This window comes from Ambystoma mexicanum, chromosome 5q, assembly GCF_040938575.1.
Source record: "Ambystoma mexicanum isolate Mex_15411 chromosome 5q, UKY_AmexF1_1, whole genome shotgun sequence".
NCBI classification, from domain to species: domain Eukaryota; kingdom Metazoa; phylum Chordata; class Amphibia; order Caudata; family Ambystomatidae; genus Ambystoma; species Ambystoma mexicanum.
The window spans coordinates 944080551-944096256 of record NC_090933.1 but is presented as its reverse complement, the minus strand read 5'-3'; the positions used below and the strand labels follow the sequence as shown (position 1 = coordinate 944096256).

At 51.2% G+C, this 15706-nt stretch overlaps 1 protein-coding gene across 2 annotated transcripts in view; it reads left to right on the top strand.

Moving 5' to 3' along the window:
- The window catches only part of AZIN1 (antizyme inhibitor 1), a 1159916-nt gene that overhangs the window by 535837 nt on the left and 608373 nt on the right, over nt 1-15706 (top strand). The window lies entirely within an intron of this gene.

The window sequence follows — 15706 nt, the reverse complement described above, 5'->3', positions numbered from 1 at the left end:
CGTTGGATTTGGAGGATGCCTACTTCCATATTCCCATCCTAAGGGGGCACCTAAAATTTCTCAGGTTTGTGGTCCAAGGGCGTCACTACCAGTTCAAAGCCCTCCCCTTCGGACTACGGTCGGCACCCAGGGTTTTTCACCAAGTGCCTTGCACCGGTGGCGGCGCAGCTGCGCCGAGAGGGGATCCACGTCTACCCCTACCTGGACGACTGGCTCATCCGAGCCAAGACGAGGGAGCTCGTCGTGGACCACACGGCAAGGACCGTCCAGCTTCTCACGGACCTGGGATTCTCCGTGAACTACGCCAAATCCCACCTGGTACCCGCGCAAGACGCACTGTTTCTGGGTGCGAGGCTCGACAGTGTCCCTTCTGGCCTCCCCGTCGGAGGAGAGGACCAGGGCCATCCTGTGCAAGGTACAACGGATGTTGGTGGCCGACGCGGCCAAGGTGAGGTCCATCAAGTCCCTCCTCGGAATGATGTCTTCCTGCATCTACCTCATTCCCCTGTGCAGGCTCCGGATGCGCCCGTTGCAAGAGTTCCTGGACGCGCGCTGGATCCAAACAATGGGCAGCTTCGAGGAAAGGATCACACTCGACGAGAGTTTCCGACGAGCGATCCGGTGGTGGGGCACCAGTGCGCATCTGACGGCGGGCATGGACTTCCAGACCCCAGCCCACCAGGAGACAGTGACCACGGATGCCTCCCTGGAAGGGTGGGGAGCGCACACCGAAAATCTGCACGCAAGAGGCCTTTGGCTCCCGACGGAGAAATCACTACATATCAACGTCCTGGAGCTCCGTGCAGTGTTTTGGGCCCTCAGGTCCTTCCTTCCGTCCCTCAAGGGCCAGGTTGTGAGGATCTTCACCGACCACACCACCACCATGTTTTACATCAGGAAACGGGGCGGAACCAGGTCCCCAGCACTGTCCAAGGAGTCGCAGGACCTGTGGCATTGGGCCGTCGCCCAAAGGATATTTCTGGTGCCGTTTCATCTGGCAGGGATAAAAAACACCATTGCCGACTCACTCAGCAGGGAGCTGCGCTCGTGCCACGAGTGGGAACTACGGCAGGATCTAGTGGATTTCCTCTTCCGACGGTGGGGCACACCCCAGATCGACCTGTTCGCGACGGCGACGAACTCCAAGTGCCGGAGGTTCACCAGCAGGTTTCCCCAGGCGAGGAGCATGGGCGATGCTTTCTCGTTCCCCTGGGAGGGCCTGTTCCTTTACGCGTTCCCTCCATTGCCACTGCTGATCCGGCTCATCAACCAGCTCAAGAGGTCACGGTGCAGGATGATCCTCGTCGCACCTGCGTGGCCGAGGCAGATATGGTTCCCGGACCTTCTGGACTTGTCAGCGTCCCCGTCAATCAAGCTGCCGGTGGACGCGGATCTACTCTCCAGGGAAGGAGGCGCCATCCTCCACCACGACCCGAAATCGCTGAACTTGCAGGCCTGGCTCCTGCAGCACTAGAGTTTGGAGGATACGACATACCGGCCGACTGCAGAGAGGTTCTTGCAAGGGCCAGGGCGTCCTCGACTCTGAAATGCTACGGACACAAATGGAAGAGGTTCTCTGTCTGGTGCCACACACAGAAGATTAACCCTCTACGGATTACGGCTCCCCAAGTACTGCCGTACCTGCTGACGCTGGCCAAAGCTGGACTGGCACACGCGTCCATCAAGATTCATCTTGCTGCGATCTCCCGATACACCAGAACCACGGGGCGGACGTCCTTGTGGTCTCATCGTCTGGTGAAAGAGTTCATGAAGGGACTGTTCAGATCGTTCCCGCCGGTGAAGGCTCCGGCCCCGGCGTGGGAGCTCAACGTGGTGCTGACCAAGCTCATGGGACCTCGGTTCGAGCCTCTGCACTCGGCCCCGTTGAAGTTTCTGTCGTGGAAAACAGCGATTCTTGTGGCCATCACCTCCGCACGACGAGTGGGAGAGATCCAGGCCCTTTCCTGCAAGACCCCGTACTTGACTTTTCACGACACGAGGGTAGTGCTCAGGACGCACCCCTCATTCATGCCCAAGGTGCCGTCGGATTTCCACCTCAACGAACCCTTGGTGTTGCCTGTGTTCTTCCCGTCGCCTTCTTCGCCGGCTGAGAGGACTTTGCACTCGCTGGATGTGGCTAGAGCGCTAAAGTTCTACGTGGACCGCACAAAGTGTTTTCGGAAGACGTCACAACTCTTTGTGAATTTTGGACCTGTCAATCAGGGGAAGGCACTCTCGAAGGCTTCCATTTCCAGATGGCTCTCCGGCTGTATCGTGTACTGTCATCGGTTGGCAAACCGACCGCTGCCTGGCCGTCCGAGAGCCCATTCCACCAGAGCGATCGCAGCTACCACAGTGTTCCTTTCTGGTGTGCCCCTGCTGGACATATGCAGGGCTGCTACGTGGAGGTCGACGCACACCTTCACGAAATTCTACTGCGTCGATCGGAATTCCAGGGAGGAGTCCAGGGTCGGCCAAGCAGTGCTGCGCAACCTGTTCGCCTGAGGTGAGCCTGGTGAGGAGGTAAGATGCTTAATGTTGAGTTTGATGTAATGCTTAATGTTGAGCCTTTGCCACCTCCCGTGGTTGTGCATGTGTGTACTGCTATGTATTCTTTATTCATGAGCATGTGAATCCATGCCAGACCCCATGCTGGAGAAGGAACAAGTTACTTACCTGTAACTGTTGTTCTCCAGCATTGGTCTGGCATGGATTCACATGCGAACCCTCCCGCCTACCCCTCTGCGGCTCTTCACTTGGTCATACTGCCACTTCACGTGCTTCCAAATCTGAAGATGGCTGCCAGAGGCGGGGCTTAGGTAGAGGGCAGTCATTGGCTGTGGTCAGTATGACGTAGAGACCAGTGATTGGTTATTACTACGAAAGACAGATCAGAAACGAAACTGATACTGGTTTTTTCTTTACCGAGGATTCCCAGCCTGACGACGGGGAATATTCATGAGCATGTGAATCCATGCCAGACCCATGCTGGAGAACAACAGTTACAGGTAAGTAACTTGTTCCTTTCGGAACCGGCGGTAAAAGGTCGTCTTGAGAAAATGTAAGGCTCCAGAGTCTACCCCCAAGTGCTTATCCTCCCAACCAACTCCAGAATCGGTGGTGTCGGCGGCAGCGGCGAGGAAAGCGCAGGCCCAGCACAAGTGCACGACTCCGCCTGAAAACGAAGCTAGACGCCAGGATGCCTTTGGCAAAAAGTGCTATCCGTGGGAGCAACCACAGTAAAGGCCGCAAACTCTCTGGCGATTATAGCCAGATACGACAGGGAGATGTGGCAAAGGCTAGCTCCGTTGCTTGATCATCTTCCGGAAGAGCATAGGAAGGCAGCGATGTTACTTGTCCGAGAGGGTGAGGAAGCCTCAAATCACGCAATAAACATCGCGGTGGACCTCGCTGAGTCAGGCTTCAAGCAAGTCAATAATGGGGTCGTATTACGACGACAGTCATGGCTTAAGTGTACCTACTTCAGGCCAGAGGTACAATACAGAGTTTTAGATATGCCTTTTGAGGGAGACCTTCTATTCGGTGAGAAGGTGGACGAAGCCCTAAAGGGAATGAAAGAGGACTCGGACACGGCACGTTCATTGGGTGCCCTCCAGAGTGGCCGAAGCTACAAGTCTTTTCGTCCCTTTAGAGGGGCTTCAGGTAATTCCAGATTCTCTGCGTCTGGAGACAGATCCTTTGGCAGATCGGCTTACCCCTCCCAGGGATACAGACGTGCTTCCCAAACGGCAAACCGACGCCGTAACTTCCAGACGTCCAGGAAAAGACCATCCTATCCGTCGTCGTCGAGAGACAAGCAAAATAAAGATCAGCAGTGACATACAACACACCGTTCTGGGGGGAAGAGTGTCAGCATATGTCGACGAATGGGAAAGAATTACGACGGATCAATGGGTGCTGGACACTATAAGAAACGGACACTCTCTACAATTCAAACACAGCCCTCCGCACATTCCACCTGCCTTCACCGCTCATTCCCATCTGAAGATACTGCAACAAGAGGTAACACTCATGTTAGCAAAGGGCGTGATAGAATTAGTTCCAACATCACAGAGAGGTCAAGGAGTCTACTCAAGATACTTTGTCGTAAAAAAGCCGAACGGCAAATGGCGTCCCATTTTAGACTTGCGCGATCTCAACAAGTCTTTAAAGAGCCTAAAATTCAAGATGCTCACTCTGCAGGAAGTGATCCGCGCCGTTCAAGAGGGGGATCTTCTAGCGTCCCTGGATTTACAGGACGCCTACTTCCATATTCCAATGTGTCAGAAACGCAGGAAATTCCTGAGATTTGTAATAGGGCCTACACACTACCAGTTCACGGTTCTTCCCTTTGGGCTCAAGACCTCCCCCAGAACGTTCACGAAATGCCTGGCTCCAGTAGCGGCCTGGCTAAGGAAGCAAGGCCACCATGTATACCCATACCTCGACGACTGGCTGGTAAGGGGATCCTCCCCAGCGTCGACCAACACAAGTTAACAAGCCACCATGCAGCTTCTACAACAGCTGGGATTCGCCATAAACTTTGAAAAATCCTCTCTGCGGCCATCGAGAACGCTGGTATTCCTGGGGGCACAGTGCAAGACCCAGTTAGGGCTAGTGAAACCTTCTCTCGACAGAACCTCAAGACTCAATCAGCTAGCGAGCCGACTACGGCGCAACACCAGGCTCTCAGTGAGAAAATATGTTTCGGTCCTAGGGGCCATGGCATCCTGCATCCATCTGGTGGCAAACTGTCGCCTATTCATGAGGACAGTCCAGGAATTCCTCGCGGACCGATGGACGCAGGCTCAAGGATCGTGGTCAGACAAGATAACCATCGACGACAACAAGCTGCTTCGGACCCTTCAGTGGTGGCAGAGATTCCACAATCTGAACAACGGTGTACCCCTACAGGAACCGGAGTTTCAGCGAACCATAGTCACGGATGCGTCCCTAACCGGATGGGGAGCTCACATGGGTGCTCTCCAAACGCAAGGTCGCTGGTCTCCAACGGAGTCACTCCTACACATAAACGTGTTGGAGCTCAGAGCAGTACGATGGGCCTTGAAGGCATTCCTACCACACATCGAGTTCGCGAGTACGAGTACTGACCGACAATACAACGGCCATGTTTTATATGAGGAAACAAGGAGGGACGCGATCAAGAACTCTTTCCATAGAAGCCCAGAAAACTTGGCATTGGGCATTAAAGCACGAAATTTCCATCGTGGCTCACCACCTCCCGGGAGTGAGGAACTCGCAAGCAGACTCCCTCAGCAGAAGCATGGCCCAGATACACGAGTGGGAAATGGACACAGTTCACCTGATGAAAGTGTTCGAGAAATGGGGTCACCCCACTCTGGACGCCTTTGCGACCAAAGACAACAAGAAATGCGAGCAATTCGCAAGCAGATGGCCTCAAGAGGGTTCCATGGGGGAGGCATTCTCCTTCCCATGGACGGACGTTTTCCTTTATGCTTTTCCCCCGTTCCCCCTCATACGGAGGACAATACAGTGGATACGCAGATACAATTGCCGGGTAATTCTAGTGGCACCATACTGGCCGAGGCAACTGTGGTTCTCCGACCTACTTCACCCGTCGCTGGAACATCCCATAGCGTTTCCGAGAGTCCCGAACCTACTATCCCGGGACAAAGGCACGGTGTGGCATCACGACCCGGACAGTCTCAACCTTACATCCTGGCTCCTGACTTTTCGGAGTTCGGTGCTTTAAACGTTGCAGAGGATTGTCAAAAAATTCTGCAGGCGGCTCGAGCGCCTTCTACAAATAAATCTTACTCCTATAAGTGGCGGAGGTTCTGTGAATGGTGTCGAGGACAACAAGGCCTACAACCGCTGTTGGTGACGCCGGAACAAGTTCTACCTTACCTGCTCCTCTTGGCGGAGAGGGGGTTATCCTTCACATCGATAAAGGTGCACCTGGCGGCCATCTCAAGGTTCACGAGGAAGAGGCAGTCGTCTCCTCTATTTAGCGACAGACTTGTGAAACACTTCATGAGGGGTTTACTTCAAATTTTTCCCCCGGTAAAACGTTTCCCCCCAACTTGGAGTCTCAACACAGTGTTGGCAGGCTTAATGAAAACGCCTTTTGAGCCTATGGCCACGTCCGACATAAAATTCATATCGTGGAAGTTGGCATTCTTGATTACTATCACATCAGCTAGGAGAATCTCGGAACTGCAAGCGCTGGTCGTAGACCCGCCATACCTAAGATTCTTTAAGGACAAAGTGGTCCTGGCAACTAATCCTACGTTCGTCCCAAAAGATCCGACAGTGTATCACAAACACTCGTCCATTGTTCTCCCTACTTTCTTCGCGACACCATCATCGACAGCAGAAAAAGCTCTTCATACCCTGGACGTTAAGAGGGCTCTGAAATTTTACCTACATCGTACACAGGAACTCAGGTCTACTCGACAACTGTTCATCGCATATGGTCCGTCGACGAGAGGAAAAGCAATCTCTAAGCAGGGATTGGCTCGATGGGTCTCATCGACGATTGCGTTTTGTCACTCCAAGGCCGGAAGGCCACTGCAAAGACATCCTAGAGCCCATTCTACAAGATCAATGTCCTCCTCAGCAGCTTTATGGGCAGGAATTCCGCTGACGGACATATGCCAGGCTGCGGCATGGTCAGTGCCCCACACGTTTACCCGCCACTACTGCCTTGCCAGGCAGCATGCGGACGAGGTGCAGATGGGAAGAGCTGTCCTGCACCATCTGTTTCAGTAAGGTAAGCTCCACGCTGTGGAGAATCTGTTTTCTACCTTTTTGATGACAGTATACTTTATGTGGGTAAGGTTATATGAGTTAACTTATTCCTACTGTACATATGCATTGTGTAGTATGGTGAGGGTATATTACATTACATTCTCACCGCCGTCTCAAGTGTTACTGCTATACAATCTATTCCAAGCATGTGAATGCATGAAAGATCCAATGCTGGAGAAGGGAATAGTTTCTTACCTGTAACTCCATTTCTCCAGCATTGGTATCTTTCATGGATTGACATGCGCCCGCCAAACCTCCCCGGAATGCAATGTATTTGATAAGTTTAACCCTTCCTACTTTGGAGGGGCCGAAATCTGAAGGGGAGCCGCGGGGGCGGGCCTCTTATACTGGGACGTCCTACGGAGCATGCGTAGGCGGATCCTAAAAGGACGTAGATAGGACACAAAAGTGTTGAAAGTTTTCCTATAGGAAAAGGCAATATATGTGTACCGAGCGGTCCCAGTCTGACGACGGGGAATATTCTAAGCATGTGAATCCATGAAAGATACCAATGCTGGAGAAATGGAGTTACAGGTAAGAAAATATTCCCTTCCAGCTAACCATAGTCACGGATGCGTCTCTAACCGGCTGGGGAGCGCACATGGGCACTCTTCAAACGCAAGGTCGTTGGTCTCAAACGGAGTCACTCCTACACATCAACGTGTTAGAGCTCAGAGCAGTGCGATGGGCCTTGAAGGCGTTCCTACCACACATCAAGGGATCGAGAGTACGAGTGCTGACGGACAATTCGACGGCCATGTTTTATTTGAGGAGACAAGAAGGGACGGGATCCAGGACCCTTTCCATGGAGGCCCAGAAAGTGTGGCATTGGGCATTAAAGCACGAGATATCCATCGTGGCTCACCATCTCCCGGGAGTGAGGAACTTGCAAGCGGATTCCCTCAGCAGAAGGATGGCCCAGATACACGAATGGGAAATGGACACTGTTCAGCTGACGAAAGTTTTCGAGAAATGGGGTCACCCCCCCACTGGACGTCTTCGCAAAAAAGGAAAACAAGAAATGCAAGCAATTCGCAAGCAGATGGCCTCAGGAGGGTTCCATGGGGGAGGCGTTCTCCTTCCCATGGACGGACAAGTTCCTTTACGCTTTTCCTCCGTTCCCCCTCATACGGAGGACGGTGCAGTGGATACGCAGGTACAGTTGCCAGGTAATTCTAGTGGCACCGTACTGGCCGAGGCAACTGTGGTTTTCCGACCTGCTTCACCTGTCGCTGGAACAACCAATAGCGTTTCCGAGAGTCCCGAACCTACTGTCCCGGGACAAAGGTACGGTGTGGCATCACGACCCGGACAGTCTCAACCTCACAGCCTGGCTCCTGACTTTTTGGAATTTGGTACCTTGGACGTTTCGGAGGATTACCAGAAAATTCTGCAAGCGGCTCGGGCCCCTTCTACCAACAAATCTTACACCTATAAGTGGCGAAGGTTCTGTGAGTGGTGTCGAGGACAACAAGGTCTACACCGGTTAAAGTTGACTCCGGAGCAATTTCTGCCTTATCTGCTTCACTTGGCAGAGGGGGGTTTATCTTTCACATCGATAAAGGTGCACCTGGCGGCCATCTCTAGGTTCATGAGGAAGAGACAGTCGGCTCCTCTATTCAGCGACAGATTAGTGAAACACTTCATGAGGGGTTTATTTCGAACTTTTCCCCCAGTAAAAAGTTTCCCACCAACATGGAGTCTTAACGTAGTGCTGGCAGGCTTAATGAAACCACTCTTTGAGCCTATGGCCACTTCGGACATGAAATTCATATTGTGGAAGTTGGCGTTCTCAATTGCTATCACGTCAGCTAGGAGAATCTCGGAACTGCAAGCGTTGGTCGTAGACCCTCCATACCTAAGATTCTTTAAAGACAAGGTGGTTCTGGTAACTAATCCTACTTTCATTCTGAAAGTTCCTACGCTGTATCACAAACACTCATCCATTGTCTTCCCTACTTTCTTCGCGACCCCATCATCGGCAGCGGAAAAAGCTCTTCATACCTTGGTCGCTAAGAGGGCCCTAAAATTTTACCTACATCGTACACAAGATCTCGGGTCTACTCGACAACTGTTCATCGCGTATGGTCCGTCGAGGAGAGGAAATGCAATTTCTAAGCAAGGACTGGCTCGGTGAGTCTCGTCGATGATTGCGTTTTGCCACTCCAAGGCCGGAAGGCCGCTGCAAGGGCATCCTAGAGCCCATTCTACAAGATCAACGTCTGCTTCAGCAGCATTATGGGCAGGAATTCCGCTAACGGACATATGCCAGGCTGCAGCATGGTCGGTGCACCACACGTTTACCCGCCACTACCGCCTTTCGAGGCAGCATGCGGACGAGGTGCAGATGGGAAGAGCAGTCCTGCGCCATCTGTTTCAGTAAGGTAAGCTCTACACGGTGGAGAGTTTTTTTTCTACCTGTTGGTGACCGTATGCTTTATGGAGGTACAGATATATGGGTAAACTTATTTCTTGTGTACCTATGCATTGTGTATTTTTGTGAGTGTATATTGCATTGCATTCTCACCGCCGTCTTCCGGTTTACTGCTATACAATCTATTCTAAGCATGTGAATCCATGAAAGATCCAATGCTGGAGAAGGGAATAGTTTCTTACCAGTAACTCCATTTCTCCAGCATTGGTATCTTTCATGGATTCATATGCGCCTGCCAGCCTCCCCGGAATGCAATGTATATGCTTGATAGGTTTGACCCTTCCTACTTTGGAGGGGCCGAAATCTGAAGGGAGATGCGGGTGCGGGGCTTTTATACCGCGACGTCCTACGGGGCATGCGTATGCGGGCCTCAAAAGGACGTAGATAGGACACAAAAGTGTCAGAAGTAGGAAAAGGCTATATATGTGTACCGAGGGGTCCCAGTCTGACGACGGGGAATATTCTAAGCTTGTGAATCCATGAAAGATACCATTGCTGGAGAAATGGAGTTACAGGTAAGAAACTATTCCCTTCCTACCCGAGGTCCCATCGGCCTTCCACCTTAACGAGGAGATTGTGCTGTCTAGTTTCTGCTCCGATCCCAAGGATGATCCTGAGTCTTGCATCACCTCTATGTCCGACGCACTCTGAAGTATTACTTGGGCAGGACCAAGGCTTTCCGCAAGTCGAATGCCCTTTTAGTTAATCTGGCCTTGCCCCTCCCAAGTTATCGGGCTTCCAAGGCCTCCATCTCTAGGTGGATGGTCGCAGCCATCAAGAAGGCCGATAAGAGGCAACCCAGGCCGGTATCGGCCAATTTGCATGCCCATGCTATGAGGGCCAAGAGCACGGCTACTACCTTCCAGCACCATGTGGCGTGGCAGATCAGTAGGGCGGCCAACTGGGCCAACCCCTCGGCCTTTTGCAAGCACTTCTGTCTGGACGTCGCCTCTAGGTCAGAGGCAGCCTTTGGGGAGGTGGTTCTGAGAAACCAATTCGCTTAAGGAGGGTCTCCTCTCCACCCAGTTGTAATCGCCCATACAGTATGGAGGAAAGGGGGCGGGACATAAGAGTAATTAATATTTACTCACCGTAGTGACTGACATACTCTTAGTCCCTAGTCCCCTTTCCTCCATACGTCCCACCATCCTCCCCCCTAATAATACTGGTGTCATTAGGCAATGTTGCATATTGTCGATGCATCAATGGGGACTGAGGAGTGGCGCCACTGGGCGGAGTCAGGCGAACGCATGCTCCCAGGGTTGCACGCCTCTAAATTTAAAGGGGAAGAAGATTTTTCTGATGAAAAAGGTTCCTTCTCCCGTCCCTCGTGAGTGATGCCCATACAGTATGGAGGAAAGTGGACTATGGACTAAGAGTAAGTCAGTCACTACCAACGTTCCCTGTAAGGTGCACGGCTGTGCGGCCACGCACCTTTGATTCTTGAGCCACGCATATTCTTTTGTTTACCGCGCAATGCGCAACTTCTGCCTTCCCACCCTTTGTTATTCAGCACTGTGTCCCTGATCCCGCCTTTCTGACCTCCCCCGTGCCTGATTGGAGCAGAGATCCCACCAGCAACAGAGGCCTAAAGCAGACATGCCAGCCACCGACCCCCGAATGAAATGCTTCCAAACCAATTGGCTCTCCTTGAATTCATCTGAAGGAAAGGAAAACCAATTGGATTGTACAGCATATGATGGACAGTACTCGGCACAATCTCATATGCTTTAGGGAGCGGACCAATAACCTAATTCAACTGGATTTGTTTTCCTCCCATCCCCCCCCCCCCCCACACACCCCAGGCATCTGATTGGCTGAAAGACGCTTCTCTTGTGCCTCACTGACAGAAGTGCACGTGTTGAGCTTCGTTTCTCACATTGCCTGTGCTATTTCAGCCTAACCACGCTTCACTGCCCAGTTCCAGATGAGGAGATTCCTCAGGCCTAGGCCCATCTGCCCCATCCCGGGAAGCCCCTCTCATCGAGTGAGCTGCAGATCGTCTATCATCGACATAGGAGGTTAGTATAAATGAAATAGCACATAAAAAATACATTTTATTCGTTTTGGGCAGGGCACTAACTTGGTGTATGTATGTGCGTAAATTCATGCACGCCCTGCCCTCCGTCCCATCATAGTGTTGCCCCCAACTCACTGCGTGGCGAGCGTCCCTTCTCCAGTAAACATTGAGTACATTTTCAGAACTGAAAAGTCGGCAGCATTTATTTGCTTGGGGGGTGGGGGGAGAGGGGTGTGGAGTACTAGGTGCGCTGCTCCCGAGAGTCAGGACCCTAGCAGTTCTGTAAGTGTTGGATGAGCAGGTGGGGCGTACTCCGGCAGGGACCTTTCAGGCCCAGCTTTGAGAGGCCTTCAGGTGACAGCCCCAGTATAATTAATGTGGCGGTGAGGTGACGTGATAAACTGACAGTATTTTTAGGCCGTGGCTCAATGCTGTCGTGTAGTGTAGTCCATAGGTTATTTTTGTGGTGGGAGGACCACTGGGAACTGGTGGCGTGTCTTTGAGCAAAGGCCAACAGATCTCATGTTCGAGTGGCAGCATTCCACCAAAAACCCAAAATAGAGGGCACCAAGCGAGGGGAGGTTGCCATCTCCGGTGCCCAGTGTCTGTAAAACAAATCATTGTCAGCAAGCATATTAAAACGAGTGCACGCACGCACTATTGAAGTGAGATGTTAAGCCTTCTAGCCTCTCTCATAACGGTAGGGGTACAGTACGTTCAAAAGGGCTCTAAGCAAAAGAGCAGCGCCCCCTGGCAACACCAGAAACTGAGCGCAGCCATAGCATCCTGCACTGCACTAGCAGAGAGAGAGAGAGGGAGGCGGCTGGCAGACCACAGCGCAGCCCCCGACTAGATCGACTGCCACAATCATCACAAGCAGCGGCGCGCTACCATAGAACTGCCATCAACCAAGGGCATGGCCCCTAGGGCTGCCACGAAAATTGCATCTCGCACCCCACCTATGAGGAGGGGGGGTGATGCCCAGGAAACACTGGTCCAGCCGGGCGGCAGGGAAGGCAATTGAAGGGAAGCCGGTGTTGGGGAGGATTCTCATTCTATGGCTAATTTCCCTTACCTATAGAGTCCCCCAGCAGCTTTGCTGGATTTGAAGGGTTTGTTTCTTTTTCCTGCTAAGAGTGAGGCTCTTTTCCCACTCTTGGGCACTTTTTGCTATGTGTGTTCTAGGCTATTTTTGTGTTTAATGTCTATGGGATTTTCTCACACCCATAGAAACCATCTCTATTCACATGCGTTACACAGCACCCTCAGTGCAGTGACACAGGGGTGTCGTAGCGACCCCCAAACATAGACTCCATACCCTGGGACTAACTACTGTCTCCCAGGGAATGTGAAGTCCCAATTGACTTTACTAGTCCATTTTTATGAACTAAACCAGTGCAAACCATCTTACTATGGAGGTACTGGAAAGGGTTAATAGTTTTCCCCTTATGTTCATTTTCGAGAGGGTACCGTACAGTCCCTCTCCCAAAAGTATCTGGCTGGTGGCAGTGGTTACTACCGTAAATATTCGACCGCAAATATTTTCCTATGGGATTTTCCCATTGTTCGAGGCTACCACTTTTACTGACAGCCTCTAAAATACCGCAGGTGTATTTTTTAATAACTTTACTCTGGTAGGTTTTTATTGCCAGAACTTTAATATAACTTCTTTCTCGTGTCTTTCTCTAAACTCCTAACCCAGGTCGGTGATCCTTTGTTCGTCTTTTTGGTGGGCTTCTGCCGAGAAGCCCTCCTTTCAGCGCCACTGAGTCTGGGGTGGGTCCATTGTGGGGGAAGGGGGAGTAGGACCTCTGGACAGGGTTGCCTCAGCAACCCATGTCGTGCTCTATCCTGATAGGCTGGAGGGTCTCCCGCCAAGAAGACCACTCCACTGTGACAGCTAGGCTGTATGAATGGGGATATTTTTGCATAAAAGCAGGGTCCTGAGGACTGGAAGAGCAAGATGTCTCCACTGGAACTAAGAAGCTGAAGAGGAGAGATGCCAAAGACATCTGCAACGACTGAACCACCAGTGAAGCCCTGCTGCAGCGTCTCACCACTTTTCTCCACACAACGAGAAAAGATCTTCACCTGCAAGAGCCTTCTTCCCTTGAGCTGGTGGGGCCAACCAGTTTGCCAATCGCCCGGACCTGCCTTGGTCGAATCTCCTGTACCCTGTACTCGGAGGCCGGATAGCCAGGCACCAGTCCACCCGGACCGCGATTTAAAGGAGCGTACCTTTTATTCGTCGGGCAGCACCGCGGCTGGTTTCTTCCCTGGGTAGTGCAGTAACTTGAACCTTCCTCCATGATGAGAGCCTCTCCTCCTCTGCTGGATCACCTGAACTGCAGGAACTACCAGGAACAACCAACACCGCAGGAGCCACTTCTTTATTTAAAGGTACATAGTTCCGCCAGGCTGCCCTTTCTTCGCGATGAGTGTCTTACCTCTAGTCGGTTATAAAAATCCGAGAGACATCAGCATTTTGGTGGTGACATCCTGACCTGTGCTCAATGGTAAAATCAAAACCTTGAAGGCAGATTGAACATCTTAGCAGTTTTGGGTTCTCCCCTTTCATTTGCATCAACCATTTCAAGGGTTGGTGGTCTGTTTGAATGATGAAAGTAGATCCATACATGTATGTCCTAAACTTCTTTAAAGCCCACACAATGGCAAAGCATGCTCTCTCAATAGTTGCCCACCTTGTTTCAGGTTCCTTCAGTTTCCTACCGATGAAGCAAATGGGGTGTTCCATACCTATATTGGAAGCATCTATTTGTACATTGAAGGGTTGGTGGTAGTCATGAGCTCTGAGAACTGGAGCTTGACAACGGGCTTTCTTCAGGCTTTCAAAGGCCTAATTGCACTCATCATTCCATTTGATCTTTTTAGGGAACTCGGGAGATGAGATTACATTCAGTTGAGAAGCTATGGATCCATAGTTCTCAATGAAATTCCTGTAATACCCAGTGAGACCTAGGAATTCTCTCACCTGGGTTTGAATAGAAGGGGTTGTCCAATTTTTCACAGCTTCAATCTTGCTGAGCAAAGGCCTTATTTCACCAGCTCCTACCTCATGCCCAAGGTAGACCACTTTACTCTGACCAATTTGGCATTTACATGCCTTTATGGTCAGATGGGCCTGTTCAAAAGCCTGCAAAACATATCCTAGGTGGTCAACATGTTCTTTCCAAGTAGGGCTGAACACTGCAATGTCATCCAAGTATGCCATGCAGAAGTCCTCCATCCCCTTCAGAACCTGATTAACCATCCTTTGGAATTCAGCAGGTGCATTCTTTAATCCCAAAGGCATAACCTTAAACTGGTATAAGCCAACTGGGGTGGAGAATGCAGTTTTCTCCTTGACATGGTCAGTCAGGGCTATTTGCCAATAGCCTGACGTGAGATCAAATGTGCTGAGGAACTTGGCTGAGCCAAGTCTATCCACCAGCTCATCTTTCCTTGACAAAGGATGCGCATCAGTCTATAGTCCATACAGAATCTCAACTCCTTGGATCCTGCCTTTGGTACTAAAACAACTGGGCTAGACCAGAGACTAGTAGAGGGCTCTATCACCCCGAGATCAAGCTTCTTGTTGACCTCTCCTTTGATGTGGGTTCTTACATTTTCTGACATCCTGTAGCCCCTGCTTTTGACAGGTAAACAGTCACCAGTTTGGATATCATGTTGGCCCCAAGGGGTCAAGCCTGGTGCTAGAGAAAACAGGGAGGCAAATTGATTCAACAAAATTTTGCACTCCTCCTGTTGCTCAGGTGTCAGATTAGAAGAGAGATTAACTCCTATTTTCTCATCTAAAGGTTTGCCTCTGAGGAGGTCAGGTAGAGGTTCACTCTTCTCCTCCTCTTGAGCTGAAGCTAGAAGCAGAGCTCTCAGTTCTGTCTCGAGACATAAGCTTTTAGACGGTTGATGTGAAAAACTCTAGGAGCCTCCTTAGGATTGCCTAAGTCCACCAGATAGTTCACCTCTCCCAAGTTTTCCCACAACCTTGAAGGGTCCCATCCATTTGTCCTGCAAGGCCCTCTGCCTTGTTGGGACCATAACAAGAACTTTCTGGTCTTGAGCGAACTCAACCATGTTGGCCTTCTGGTCATGCCAATTCTTGACCAGAGCCTGACCTGCTTTCAAGTTATCACTTGCCTCAGCCATCATGTGACATTCTCCTCCAGTGTCCTAGCACATAAATAATAATTTGGCATTTATATAGCGCTACGAACCCTCAGGGATCTGAGCTCTGCTTATTATTACCCACGGTGTGTGGTGCTCATTTACGGAAGGATGAAAGACTGAGTTTGGCCCTGCTGGGATTCGAACCTGCGTTAGCAAGCTCTGCACGGATATCAAAGCGAGCGCTCTACGCGCTGTGCCACTTGACCGGCTTTAAGTGACTCTGACTGGCGTGCAGGAAGGAGCACTCTCCAACCCCTCCCTCATCAGGGCCA